The sequence below is a fragment of the Oncorhynchus keta genome, chromosome 15 (genome assembly GCF_023373465.1).
Source record: "Oncorhynchus keta strain PuntledgeMale-10-30-2019 chromosome 15, Oket_V2, whole genome shotgun sequence".
In the NCBI taxonomy this organism is placed as follows: domain Eukaryota; kingdom Metazoa; phylum Chordata; class Actinopteri; order Salmoniformes; family Salmonidae; genus Oncorhynchus; species Oncorhynchus keta.
Genome location: NC_068435.1, coordinates 23,523,051 through 23,538,334, shown reverse-complemented (window position 1 = coordinate 23,538,334; position 15,284 = coordinate 23,523,051). Strand labels below are relative to the sequence as shown.

The 15,284-nt window shown below is 40.2% G+C and overlaps 1 protein-coding gene across 1 annotated transcript in view; it reads left to right on the top strand.

Moving 5' to 3' along the window:
- lamc1 (laminin, gamma 1) overlaps positions 1–15,284 on the top strand; it is a 75,766-nt gene that overhangs the window by 20,724 nt on the left and 39,758 nt on the right. The gene's annotated exons all lie outside the window — the stretch shown is intronic.

Sequence of the window (15,284 nt, the reverse complement as noted above, 5' to 3'; positions counted from 1 at the left end):
GGTGGCATAGGATTCGCAGTTCTTTGACTTTGTGCGATTTAATTTACCAGCTATGAAACAACAGAAATACTTTGAAAGCAGCTACCTCGGCATTTATTTTACCATAAATGTGATCATACTTGACTATTTTTACTCACAACGGCCATGGAACTGCTCACACTGTGTATCCATGACCACCCGCCAACGTGGCTAATAAAATAGACATCTTACCCGCCAATGCCAAAATCTACCGGCAGGGTGTTACTTTTAGGCCCTGTTAGCTCACCTACTTTGCTAAGCAACACACATTTGCTATCCAGTCTGTGGTTTTAAAAATAAAATAAAAATTTATTTTTAGCTAGCTAGCTAGTTAGCCAACTTTGTGTGTAGGTGTTCATTAGTAAGCAATTAAGCATATCACTCTGACTGTCGTTCCATTCCATTGCAGCCTTTAGTCTGGCCTGTTCTTGGCCAACTCTGAAATGTACTAGTTACCGGTTTCTGATTTATTCCATAACCACATTCCCATGTTGTCTATGCAAGTAGCAAAGCGTGTGTATTTGCCTTCTATCCTCCGGTTCATGAGCCTGGAGCGTTATTGCTGGCAGTGTTGAATTAGAACCACCACATATTAGCCATGCAGAACTAAAAAATGATTTAAGTCTGACAGCAATTGGGTGTAATATTATATGACTATGAATTTAATGCAAGAACACCCATGCAACACAATTATTGCTCACACAAAGCATAATTACAACGGAAACTAATATTTTGAGGAAGGTATTTACTTTCCCTTCATTCAATTAAAATTTCATCAACTATGTGTATATTCTTTCACTCCAGAAGACAAAGGATTTATGCATTGAAGACACAACCTGCATCTACACTCTAGACCTCCACAGAATGGTTTTGGGGGAGTCGGCCAACATCTGACTAGGGGATGCCAAGATACCTAGACCTGATAACCTAACCTATGACAAAGACAGAAGATCTACTGCCACATTGTACATCTTATGTCACTCACATATGTCACTGAGAGCAGGGTTTCCCAAACTCAGACCTGGGACCTCACCTGGGTGCACGTTTTGGTTTTTACCCAAGCACTACTCAACTGATAATCAAAGCTTGATGAGTTGGTTATTTAAATCAGCAGTTTAGTCTGAGGGTAAAAATGTGCACGCAGGGGTGGGGGCCCACAGGATCAAGTTTGGGAAACCCTGACTCTGAGGATTGGATTTGATTTTTTTTTATTTAATTTCACCTTTATTTAACCAGGTAGGCCAGTTGAAAAGAAGTTCTCAACTGCCACATGGCCAAGATAAAGCAAAGCAGTGCAACAAAAACAGAGTTACACATAAACAAAGGTACAGTCAATAACACAATAGAAAAATCTATTTACAGTGTGTGCAAATGTAGATGAGTAGGGAGGTAAGGCAATAAATAGGCCATAGAGGTGAAATAATTACAATTTTAGCATTAACACTGGAGTGATAGATGTGCAGTTGATGATGTGCAAGTAGAGATACTGGAGTGCAAAAGAGCAAGAGGATAAATAACAATATGGGGATGAGATAGTTGTGTGTGCTATTTACAGATTGGCTGTGTACAGGTACAGTGATTGGTAAGCTGCTCTGACAGCTGATGCGTAAAACCTCTTGGGGATAGGGGGCAGAATTTTCAGCTTTGGGTAAATACCATGCCCAATTTCAACTTCCTGCTACTCATGCCAAGAATATAATATATGCATATTATTCATATATTTGGATAGAAAACACTCTGAAGTTTCTAAAACTGTTTGAATCATGTCTGTAAGTATAACAGAACTTATGTAGCAGGCAAAACCCAGAGGACTAACTGTTCAGAATTTCTTTATTTTTCTCCCCCCTCTGTCCCCGGATTTGTTTTTGCCAAAGAATATTTCATAGGAACCTATTTTCAGTTCCTACCGCTTCCACTGGATGTTACCAGTCTTTGGAATTTGGTTGAGGTTATTCCTTTGTGCAATGAAGAAGTAGGCCAACTCTGAACTGGGGACACTTTTGTGAGTTGCGCAAGATGTGAAAAGCAGCGCTGGTTTGTTTTCTTTCCTGTATTGAATACAGATTGCCCCGTCTACAATTTGATCGATTATTAACGTTTAAAAATACCTGAAGTTGTATTTCAAAAGTAGTTTGAAATATTTTGGTAAAGTTGCGTTTTTTGTAAGCTGTTTTTTTCTGGATCAAACGCGCTTTATAAATGGATGTTTTGGATATATATGGATGGAATTAATCGAACAAAAGGACCAATTGTGATGTTTATGGGACATATTGGAGTGTCAACTAAAGAAGCTCGTCAAAGGTAATGCATGTTTTATATTTTATTTCAGCGTTTTGTGTAGCACCTGCAGGGTTGAAATATGCTAGCTCCTTTGTTCACTACTTGTGCAGATGGTGCAGGCTATCAGATAATAGCTTCTTATGCTTTTGCCGAAAAGCATTTTAAAAATCTGACATGTTGGCTGGATTCACAGCTTTAATTGAGTATCTTACATGTGATTTAATGAAAGTTTTAATTTTATAGCATTTTATTTGAATCTGGCGCTCTGCATTTTCCCTGGTACTTGGCCAGTTGAGACATTTGCATCCTGCCGATCTCTAGATAGGATAGACACTTAAAAACCTTGTTCCTTATTATTTTTAAAGTGTTTTGATTGGCTCTTGCCTGCAACTAGTAGCATGAAGTTGAAACGTTTCAACTGTATGCAACCAGGTTGCTGATTAGTTGCATGAGTGGTGTTTCATGAAGCAATCAAGAAGCAACTCAATTGCAAGCCACTAGAATTTCGTGCAAATTGTGTGGTGTAACGGCTGCCTAAGAAGGACAGGATCTGAAAACGCTACACCCTCAAGCCTGTCATTGTTTGGCAAACAACTGAAAACCTAATGAGAGCTTTTCTCTGACCTCTGTTTTAGCCTCCCCCTACCAATTAGCATGTGTTGATTGTCAACTGTTAGTCATCCATTTTTTTACATGGTACTTAACTAAATAAAAATGTTGCGTACTCTAATTGGTATCAGATTATCTAAATGCTTACTTGATAACAGTGCGTCACACCCAAACACATTTATATGGGTAGCCTAGTTTTAGTGTCAGCAGCTGTCCAAAGGCCAATGCCCACTTATTTATTCATAGACCATGTGTAGCTTGGAAAGGCCAGTGAATGTTTGAAAATGCTGTGCCATCTAATTCAACGAGTTTATCATGGTGACAGCTCAGGTTTTTTTTCTGCGCTTGCTTCCTTTAGTCATTCCTCACTGTAACACATCATTGATAACAGAAAGCCTTTTAAACAGTGCATGTTAAGTAATTTGCTATGAAAGTTGTGAAAGCTTCTATAAGCAATATGATTTTATGACCAGTTATAATTAGAGGTCGACCGATTAATCGGAATGGCCAATTTAATTAGGGCCGATTTCAAGTTTCCATAACGATCGGAAATCGGTATTTTGGGCGTCGATTTGCCAATTAAAAACAAATCTTTTTATATATATATATATATATATATATATATACTGCTCGAAAAAATAAAGGGAACACCAACTCATCCTAAATCTGAATTAAATATTTTTATTAAATACTTTTTTCTTTACATAGTTGAATGTACTGACAACAAAATCACACATTATCAATGGAAATCAAATTTATCAACCCATGGAGGTCTGGATTTGGAGTCTCACTCAAAATTAAAGTGGAAAATCACACTACAGGCTGATCTAACTTTGATATAATGTCCTTAAAACAAGTCAAAATGAGGCTCAGTAGTGTGTGTGGCCTCCACGTGCCTGTATGTACGTCTGTCATGTGCTCAGTGTGAACCTGCTTTCATCTGTGAAGAGCACAGGGCGCCAGTGGCGAGTTTGCCAGTCTTGGTGTTCTCTGGCAAATGCCAAATGTCCTGCACGGTGTTGAGCTGTAAGCACAACCCCCACCTGTGGACGTCGGGCCCTCATACCACCCTCATGGAGTCTGTTTCTGACCGTTTGAGCAGAAACATGCACATTTGTGGCCTGCTGGAGGTCATTTAGCAGGGCTCTGGCAGTGCTCCTCCTGCTCCTCCTTGCACAAAGGCGGAGGTAGCGGTCGTGTTACTGGGTTGTTGCCCTCCTACGGCCTCCTCCACGTCTCCTGATGTACTGGCCTGTCTCCTGGTAGCGCCTCCATGCTCTGGACACTACGCTGACAGACACAGCAAACCTTCTTGCCACAGCTCGAATTGATGTTCCATCCTGGATGAGCTGCACCACCTGAGCCACTTGTGTGGGTTGTAGACTCCGTCTCATGCTAGTGTGAAAGCACTGCCAGCATTCAAAAGTGACCAAAACATCAGCCAGGAAGCATAGGAACTGAGAAGTGGTCTGTGGTTATCACCTGCAAAACCACTCCTGTATTTGTCACATACACATGGTTAGCAGATGTTAATGCGAGTGTAGCGAAGTGTAAAGGGATAAAGAATATGTACATGAAGATATGAATGAGTCATGGTACAGAACGGCATAGGTATCTGACTGAGCGGTGGTAGACGGAAGCAGGCGCGTAAACATTCATTCAAACAGCACTTTCGTGCGTTTTGCCAGCAGCTCTTCGTTGTGCGTCAAGCATTGCGCTGTTTATGACTTCAAGCCTATCAACTCCCGAGATGAGGCTGGTGTATCCGAAGTGAAATGGCTAGCTAGTTAGCGTGCGCTAATAGCGTTTCAAACGTCACTCGCTCTGAGCCTTCTAGTAGTTGTTCCCCTTGCTCTGCATGGGTAACGCTGCTTCGGTGGTGGCTGTTGTGTTGCTGGTTCGAGCCCAGGGAGGAGCGAGGAGAGGGACGGAAGCTATACTGTTACACTGGCAATACTAAAGTGCCTATAAGAAAATCCAATAGTCAAAGGTTAATGAAATACAAATGGTATAGAGGGAAATAGTCCTATAATAACTACAACCTAAAACTTCTTACCTGGGAATATTGAATACTCATATTAAAGGGAACCACCAGCTTTCATATGTTCTCATGTTCTGAGCAAGGAACTGAAATGTTAGCTTTTTACATAGCACATATTACACTTTTACTTTCTTCTCAACACTTTGTTTTTGCATTATTTATACCAAATTGAACATGTTTCATTATTTACTTGAGGCTAAATTGATTTTATTTATGTATTATATTAAGTTAAAATAAGTGTTCATTCAGTATTGTTGTAATTGTCATTATTACACATAAAATAAAAAATAGTCAGATTAATCGGTATCAGCTTTTTGGTCCTCCAATAATCGGTATCGGCTTTTTTGGTCCTCCAATAATCGGTATCGGCGTTGAAAAATCTTAGTCGGTCGACCTCTAGTTATCATACAACTGATAATCCAGTAGACCTGCATATGTTTCTAGACGTTAACTCAAGATTTTTTGTATTTGCTTCCTGTGACCTCCAACTGACAATGTGAATCCTCTTTTGCTTTCCTCATGCTGGTTTAGACTAAACAAGCTCTGTTCAAAAGATGCGGTGATGGAATATGAAAGCTCTGAAGTCAAATGAATCTGCTGTGAAGGGGAGTGGGGTGCGCTAAACATTTTTGATTTTGTCTAGTAAGGAGAATATGTCTCCTTGCTTATCTCTTGGAGAGGAGCCTTTTGAATAGTACTATTCTCTTGTATCTGAAATAAAGTTTCCTCTCTTAGTCTAACTTTTATCATGGTTTGATCTATTCTCTAGGTTTTCTGTTACTTCAGTGGCTGGATTAACTTTTTGTATTTTTAGCAGGGTTTTTAAACAAGCATACGGTACCTCTTTCTTTCAGTGGAGATCTGTTGATAAGAATGCCTTACTGGATGAAATTGCCATCTTTGTGCCAACATAATATATTTTAAAACTTTGCTTGGCTGCTATCCCTAAGGTGTGTTATCTCCAGGGGTGGATTTTTGGCGATGGGTGTCACAACTGGTAGATCCCAATTTCTACAAACAGAGTTGAAATTCTTTACCTCAGGATCCAAAACATGTACTGTGGCTTAAATAGATTTGTGGAAAAAGTGCATATTTAAACAAAATCAATATTTATCTATATACCTTAGACCAGTTGTTAACTAGAAAGAGCTACTGGGTGTACCAGTGTTTCCAAGCATTGACATGTCATCTTCGCTCCAATGTGTAATCAGACCAGCAGTTTTCAATATGACTTACCATATTGACACAGCATTAGTAGCTGGCGACCGAGCTATGTGACTGTGTGCTTGTCACCCTTTCCACAGACAGACTGAACTGACATGGTTATCCACTTCCGCCCTGCCAGAACCTAAGGCTGTGGGAAATAGACTTGACAGACTTGGCTTAGGCAACACACTGACCTCCCAAAAAACAAATAGGAAGTGCACTCGAACTGTGTGGTGGGGCCAGGTTGTTGTCTACATTGAGAAATGGGGATTTTGCTGTGCCAGGAAATTATTCAATCCCTACGGGAGAGGATTTTCTATTATTTTAGACAGTTTGCGTATGTGAAAGAGATGCATTACACAGGCATGCAGATGCTTGCAGGGTAATTTTAGCCTGTGCTGAGTGGAAGGATCCCCTTGTGGTTGGGGGGGGTAATTAAGTGACTTCTTCTTTCAAGGCACTCTGCAAAGAGTAGTAAACAGATAATTATGGCTAAGGTGTCAGGCGTGAAAAGATTTATACATAACCCAGGTAGAAATGTGATATTTGGACCCTTTGTACGTGGATCCTTTGCTGAATACATATTTTCCAGCTGCATTTAATAATTGTATTAATTGAAGGAGATGGGTGATAATACAGAAGATCTCCAAACATACATTTACCACAAATGTTTTGTTCGTTTCGGAGAATCCCAAATTTATTACGAAAGACTCTTGTGTATCGATGCTTCAGTGAGATTGTGGTGGTGGTGACTTGGGGTGTGTGACAGTTTTGTTTCCTGTCTGGACAGGCCATCCAAGTGATGTGAACTTTCATGCTGCCCTGTTTTATTAGATTAACAAGGTTCTTCCCTTTTTGAGTAGTGTTCAAAACCCATACAGCCCCATACAGCTAATGATTGAATCTGTATTTTTGTACTGACAATATAAGGCCAGGTGTTTGTAGTCTGTGACACCTTTATTGGTGTAAATGTGTTATTGATAAATGCAGGCCAAATCGGATGTAGTGGAGGATTTCATGCGTAAAGCAGGAATTATTTCCGTCTTCGACTCATACCCAGAGGCAGTGATTGGAGTCTCACTGTCACCCTCCCCTAGTATGCTATTTGAGGAGGAGGGCCGGACATGAGGTTTGGCACGACTTCAGTAACTGTTTATGCAGCTGTTACATGTCTGACATCAATGTTAAAACATGCGCCTGGGAAAACGTTTTTTTTTTTTTTTTTTTTTTAGAGTAACAACTAAAGACCAATGTTTGTTTCATTATCTTTGGACTTAAAATGTATGTATTAAGGTCATTCCTCAATTCTCCCTAAGTTCAACACTGGTAACCTGTGCCTCTAAGCAATTCTTATATTGATTGTAGGTCTGGGTGATGGCTCAGGGATCTGAAATATCTAGGTCAATGAATGCTAATACTTTGTAGAGTCAACCCTCGCACCCTTTTGGAATATATTTTAGTTTTCAAGTGCTTTTAAACTTTAACTATGAGGCTGGCTATGCAAGTACAGACAAAGTCTAGGAATGGAGTGAGGCAAAACCACTTACGACTACTGTCTTCCTCTAAATCAGATTCTCATTTTATATTTGACATTTTAGTAATTTCACATTCATCTTAAGATAGCTAGGTGAGACAACAACATCACAATTATAGCAAGTTTATTTTCCCTCAATAAAGTAGTTGTCAGCACAGTCAGTGGTAGGAGGAAAAGACAAGTGCCTTTTCTATTTTTGGGGGTGGGGAGCAACGTTGGATTTATTTAAGATACTCTTTAAAGGGGCAGTGCAGTCCAATGTAATTTGCCTGTTTTTTATTATCTTGCCACACTGAGGCCGAAATAACACTCTGGAATTGTGAACATTATGATAATGCCCTTTTTGTGTAAGAAGTTTGGAGAAAAAAAATGCCTGGAATTTCAGCCTGTTCAGGTGAGATGGATTTTTTTGGTCCAGATCATTACATCACAATCTGATCTAAATATTCTGACCAATGATACCTTTTTATTTGCGTATGTATCCTCTTACTTTGAAGGGGCAAGGTGAGAGGACCGCCTAGACTCTAGTCTAGAGACCAATCTACCAATCAGGGCTGTGTATGTAAAGATATTTTTTATTTGTAACAACACGCCAACAATGGCTAATAGAGGCTCAGGTCTGAGCTGGAGCTGCACTTCCATAGGGGTAGGAGGGCCAAGAGACCAGAGGTGGCAGAACAGAGTTATTTTACAGGCCTATTCATCTACTACTACATTGTTTGCTGTAAATTCTCTGCATGTACAGTTGAAGTGGAAAGCATATCACACCCATCACCGGCTTGCCCTCAGTCCGCCCTTGCTTGAGCAACTTTAAGAGAACAGCAGATGTATGCAGAAATATTGCCAGATGTGCCTTATCAGGCCAGTTAGCTTGTTAAAAAAAAAATGTAAAGACTTGAATGTTTCCATTGAGTCTTTGTGGCATACTTCTTAATTATTAGACATCCCTTGTGCTCAGCTTCACAAGTACCCAATTTTAAAAGTCCAATGCAGCTGTTTCTATCCCAATATCAAGTCATTTCTGGGTAGCAATGAAGTACCTTAATAGCAAAGAGTAGCATAATAGCAAAGAGCAATTCTTCAAGCAAGAATTTTGCTAGGAGTGGTCTAAGTGGGGAGGGGAAAACTGAAAACTAGCTGTTATTGGCAGAGAGGTCTTTCTTATTGGTCTGTTAATTTAATACATTTTACTGCATGGTGATGTCACCATGGAAGGGCAAAAGCTCCATCCCACTAAAACAGGCTAATACAGTCCTTTCAAACAGCTCCTACATTGAAAAGGGTATTGTCAGGATTTTCACAATTTCACAGTAGAATTCCAGGTGGGAATGTATATAAAACAAGAAAATATTTTTATTTTTATTTTATTTACTGGGTCTTTAAGATCAAGTGTGATCAGATTGTGATTTAATTTGAACAAGGAAACAAACCACACAAGCATAACCTTTTACTTACACAATAAAATAAGTTATTCAATTTAGGAATATTTAAGTTTTTGACAATCCAAATGTTTCAGATGAAAGAAAAACAGTAATTGACAAATCCCCTGGCAGTCTCACTGCATACCACCAGCATGCGTATTGTTATACGGAGCAGAAAAGCCTATTGTTATGACTTGTTTAGCATTCTTTTTTAGAAATAGATGTCTGGTGAGATGTGGTTTTTAAGAGATTGTTAAACAGTGAGCATTCATCAGACTGTGCGTGTCCTATTCAGTGCAGCACTATAAGATTCAAGGCATTAGGCTTCTCAAACTCTGTCAATTTAAAATGTAATGAAAAAAATGTAACATGTAAAGTACTGGTCTCATGAGCTGAAATGAAAGATCCCAGAAATGTTCCATACACACAGAGTTCTCTCATTTCTCTCAAATGTTGTTGCACACTTTTTTTTAATGTTAGTGAGCATTTCTCCTATGCCAAGATATGCCACACGCCAGGTGGTGGATTATCAGGAAGCTGATCAAACAGCATGATCATTACACAGATGCATATTGTGATGGGGATAATAAAAGGCCACTCAAATATGTGCAGTTTTATGCTGAGGAGTATTTCTGTCTATAATAAAGTTATTTTGTGGGGGAATAATCATTCTGATTGGCTGGACCTGGCTCCCCAGTGAGTGTGCCTGGCTGCTAAGAGGGAGGGCTTGCTCATTCATGAGAAATCCGTAGATTAGGGCCTAATTAATTTATTTAGATTTTATTTCGTAACTCATTCAAATGTTAAGTTGTTGCATTTATATTTTTGTTCAGTATATATTTTTTTGATTTCAAGTTTTTCCAAATAAGTTAGTTAGGCCTAATCGTGCAATCTACACTGAATTAAAAATATAAACGCTAACATGACATCTCCTTCGCATTTGATCAGGCTGTTGATTGTAGCCTGTGGAATGTTGTCCCACTCCTCTTCAATGGCTGTGTTAAATTGCTGGATATTGGCGAACTGGAATACGCTGTTGTATATGTCGATCCAGAGCATCCCAAAAATGCTCAATGTATGGTGGGTATGCAGGCCGTGGATGAACTGGGACATTTTCAGCTTCCAGGAATTGTGTACAGATCCTTGCGACATGGGGCTGTGCATTATCATGTTGAAACATGAGCTGATGGCGGCGCATGAATGGCACGACAATGGGCCTCGGGATATCATCACGGTATGTTTGTGCATACAAATTTTAATCGATAAAATGCTTTTGTTTATTGTCCGTAGCTTATGCCTGCCCGTACCATAACCCCACCGCCACTATGGGACACTCTCTTCACAACATTGACATCAGCAAACCGCTCGCCCACATGACGTCATACACGTTGTCTGCCATGTGCCCAATACAGTTTAAACCGGGATTCATCCTCGAAGGGAATACTTATCCAGCGTGCCAGTGGCCAATCGAAGGTGAGCATTTTCCCACTGAAGTCAGTTATGACGCCGAACTGCAGTCAGGGCAAGACCGTGGTGAGGACCACAAGTACGCAGATAAGCTTCCCTGAGACGTTTTCTGACCGTTTGTGCAGAAATACTTTAGTTGTGCAAACCCACAGTTTCACCAGCTGTCGGGGTGGATGGTCTCAGACTATCTCGTAGGTGAAAAAGCCAGATGACGAGGTCCTGGGCTGGCGTGGTTATACGTGGTCTGCGGTTGTGAGGCCAGTTGGACAAACTACCAAATTCTGGCCTATGGTAGAGAAATTAACAATACAATTTCTGAGAACAGCTCTGATGGATATTCCTGCAGTCAGCATGCAAATTGCACCTGACAGTTGTGGTATATCTTGTCAAAGGAGAAATGCTCAAAGGGATGTAAACAAATTTGTGCACAACATTGTAGAGAAATAAGCTTTCTGTGTGTGGAAAATTTCTGCCATCTTTTATTTCTGATCATGAAGCATGGAACCAACACTTTACGTGTTGCGTTTATATTTTTGTTCAGTATAGATACATTTGTTGTTCTTTAAGTTACCTATTCCAAGGTAGGTTTTCATAAAGCCACAAACATTGATTACACTTGTCCCAACTATAGTATTCTGAGGGCTGTGGAGTGACACTGAGCGAATTGTTCCTTCTGTGTCCTACTGAGATCTTTTGTCTTGATTCATTTAGGCGGGGTGGGCAAAGCAGGCCATGTTTTGTTTGTTCCTGTCATCCTCGTGTTGTAACGCCTATTGGCTGGGTGGCTTCATCTTAGGTGGCCTGAGCAAATAAAGCTTAGCCAAACAGGATCTCTGTTTTGTGACCCCATGGATTTAAGCCTACACCAATGACAAAACAAAGCAGCATAGGGTTTTAGTTTGCTAAGTAATTCATATTTCAAACAAAATAAATCTGTTTTGCTTCCTGTAATGCATAACAGAAGGGCCTACAGCACTGCCTGTGAAACTTTCTCACTGGTTTTATTAATGTAGTTTGCTCAAGGCAGACAGACATATTTTAATAACACCCCCCCATGGATCTTCCCATGATGTAGCCTACCAAAATAATTCAGTAGTCAAGGGACAGTAGCAAGTGGGAATTTCACAGGCTTGCCAACACAACTAGTCGTTCTCTTTTCACACTGGGAACTAAGGAGATGAGATCCCGCCCAATGTTTGAATTAATGATGGGGCAGCGTCTTTAACCATTTAAAAGCAATCATTACCTCCCTCCCACCCTTGGTTCCTTCCTGCTCGTCCTCCTCTGCCTTCCTTAATTGGAGACATTTACATTTACATTTAAGTCATTTAGCAGACGCTCTTATCCAGAGCGACTTACAAATTGGTGCATTCACCTTATGACATCCAGTGGAACAGTCACTTTACAATAGTGCATCTAAATCTTAAAAGGGGGGGGGGTGAGAAGGATTACTTATCCTATCCTAGGTATTCCTTAAAGAGGTGGTTTCAGGTGTCTCCGGAAGGTGGTGATTGACTCCGCTGTCCTGGCGTCGTGAGGGAGTTTGTTCCACCATTGGGGGGCCAGAGCAGCGAACAGTTTTGACCCCATGGTGGACACTGGCTTTGTCCCAAATGGCACCCTATTCCCAATATAGTGCACTACCTTTGACCAGGGCCGCTTGAGCTCTGGTCAAAAGTAGTGCACTATATAGGGAACAAGGTGCCATTTTGGATGCAACCTCTGATAACCACCTCCGCCCACCCCCCAGGATACTACATTGTTGTTCAGTATACTCACCTCAACAATGGTCCACTACGACTAGTCTACCTCCGTCTTGCGAGGATGTGCATTGATTTTAATCCCCTCACCACCAATCTGTGCCTGCAGGCTGCTTCTGTGTTTACTGCTAAAGCAGGGGAGGAGATTGAGTTGATAGGAACAGCATTCCACTATCATGTGAAGAATTGCTTATAAGTAAAAAATAAGCCTGTGTTTGTCCTAAAAGTTTCCCAATATGAGAGACTAACAAATTGAAACGTGGTTATATATTTACAAGAACATTGATGTGTAAATGTCAACAGTATTACAGGTTTCCACATGTCCCTAATATACCAGCCAAGTTACTCAGAACCCAAGCTTAGTTTAGGCCTACCTGATTTCCTCTGCAGCGTACAGCACTGTTTGAAAGATAATAGCATGGCAACCTTTTTTCCAATTGGCTAAGCCTGTTGTGCCTTGATTTCAACTGTCCAGAACATTTTGATTGACCACCTAAAGTACAACAGTGGCAATGATTCCACTGTTTGGTGGAAATATAGAGCTGCCAGCTTTTTGGCATCATGGTGGTGTTTCTCATATTCCTTTCAAACCAAGAAGAAAACCCACCAACTTTAGCATGCTGCCAACTTTTCTTTAAATCTGAAAGGTATTGCCGGCAACAAAGCCTAGTTTGTTTCCACCAACAGACCTAGTCATGATTGCAGTAATGTGTTTAAAAGTCCCGCTAAACCCTCAGTATAAATTAGAGGTTGACCGGTTAATCGGAATGGGCGATTAATTAGGGCCGATTTCAAGTTTATACAATCGTAAATCAGTATTTTTGGGTGCAGAATTTTTTTTTATTTTTTTACTATACCTTTATTTAACTAGGCAAGTCGGTTAAGAGCACATTCTTATTTTCAATGACGGCCTAGGAACGGTGGGTTAACTGCCTTGTTCAGGGGCGGAAAGACAGATTTTCACCTTGTCAGCTCGGGGGATCCAATCTTGCAACCCGATCTAGTCCAACGCAATAACGACCTGCCTCTTCCTCGTTGCACTCCACAAGGAGACTGCCTGTTACGCGAATGCAGTAAGCCAATGTAAGTTGCTAGCTAGCATTAAACTTATCTTATAAAAAACAATCAATCATAATCACTAGTTTTTTATTTATTTTGTATTTTATTTTACCTTTATTTAACTAGGCAAGTCAGTTAAGAAGAAATTCTTATTTTCAATGACGGCCTAGGAACAGTGGGTTAACTGCCTGTTCAGGGGCAGAACGACAGATTTGTACCTTGTCAGCTCGGGGGTTTGAACTTGCAACCTTCCGGTTACAAGTCCAAAGCTCTAACCACTAGGCTACATGGTTGTTGATATTACTAGGTATTATCTAGCGTGTCCTGCGTTGCATATAATCTGACTGAGCATACAAGTATCTAAGTATCTGACTGGGCGGTTGTAGGCAGAAGCAGGCGCGTAAACATTCATTCAAACAGCACTATCGTGCGTTTTGCCAGCAGCTCTTCGTGGTGCGTCAAGCATTGCGCTGTTTATGACTTCAAGCCTATCAACTCCCGAGATGAGGCTCGTGTAAAGGAAGTGAAATGGCTAGCTAGTTACCGCGCGCTAATAGCGTTTCAAACGTCACTCACTCTGAGCCTTCTAGTAGTTGTTCCCTGGCTCCGCATGGGTAATGCTGCTTCGGTGGTGGCTGTTGTGTTGCTGATTCGAGGCTAGGGAGGAGGGAGGAGAGGGACGGAAGCTATACTGTTACAATGGCAATACTAAAGTGCCTATAAGAACATCTAATAGTCAAAGGTTAATGAAATACAAATGGTATAGAGGGAAATAGTCCTAGAATTCCTATAATAACTACAACCTAAAACTTCTTACCTGGGAATATTGAAGACTCATATTAAAGGGAACCACCAGCTTTCATATGTTCTCATGTTCTGAGCAAGGAACTGAAACGTTAGCTCTCTTACATGGCACATATTGCACTTTTACTTTCTTATCCAACACTTTGTTTTTGCATTACTTAAACCAAATTGAACATGTTTCATTATTTACTTGAGGCTAAATCAATCTTATTGATGTATTATATTAAGTTAAAATAAGTGTTCATTTAGTATTGTTGTAATTGTCATTATTACAAATAAACTTTTTTTAAACCGGTATCAGCTTTTTTGGTCCTCCAATAATCGGTATCGGTGTCAAAATCATAATCGGCTTTGGCACGCATCCTGAACCTTCTATTGTGGTCCGACGTAATCAAACTTGTCCTTATAATTATGAAAAAGCATAAACAAAATGTCAGTCTGCATGCAGCAACCTGTTTCAAACAGCAACTCTACCTGTAAAAATATGTGCACAAAAAAAAAATCTGTTTTTAAAAATGTATTTATGAATTGTCAAGTTAGCAAGTCGGGGAAACCAAAATCAACTTTCTGGACAACATTTTGGTTTGTTGTTAGCTTGCTATCTAGCTGACTAGCCAGCTCCATATAATTACCAGAACGACTTTTTAAAGAAAATCATTTATTGCAAGCTGCTAACTTACTGTTGTGAATGGGAAGAAACGAAAGCAGTGCATTCTGTCCTAACAGAGGAATTTAGAACTTGATTAATAGATGTGTTACAGGACTTAATGGAACGCAGATGTTCCATTAACCAGATTGACGCATATTCAATATCTGATCTTACAAAGTGGATATTCATCAATTCCATCATGATTGATCTATTGTAACAGGCCCACAGTGTGGTTACTTAGATGTATTTGGCTGTTTGAATGTTTCTTGCTCATTTCCCGCTAATCAATCGCTAAATAAAAGGAGAATGTCGACGAGAGGTAAAAATGGGTCTGTTTGAAATGTGTTTTTACAAGCAACATGCTGTGAATCCTGTGAAAGAAGTATCATAACGCTGGGAAAGCACCTCTTTCTGACAGAGAGGGGGCTCCCTTTTG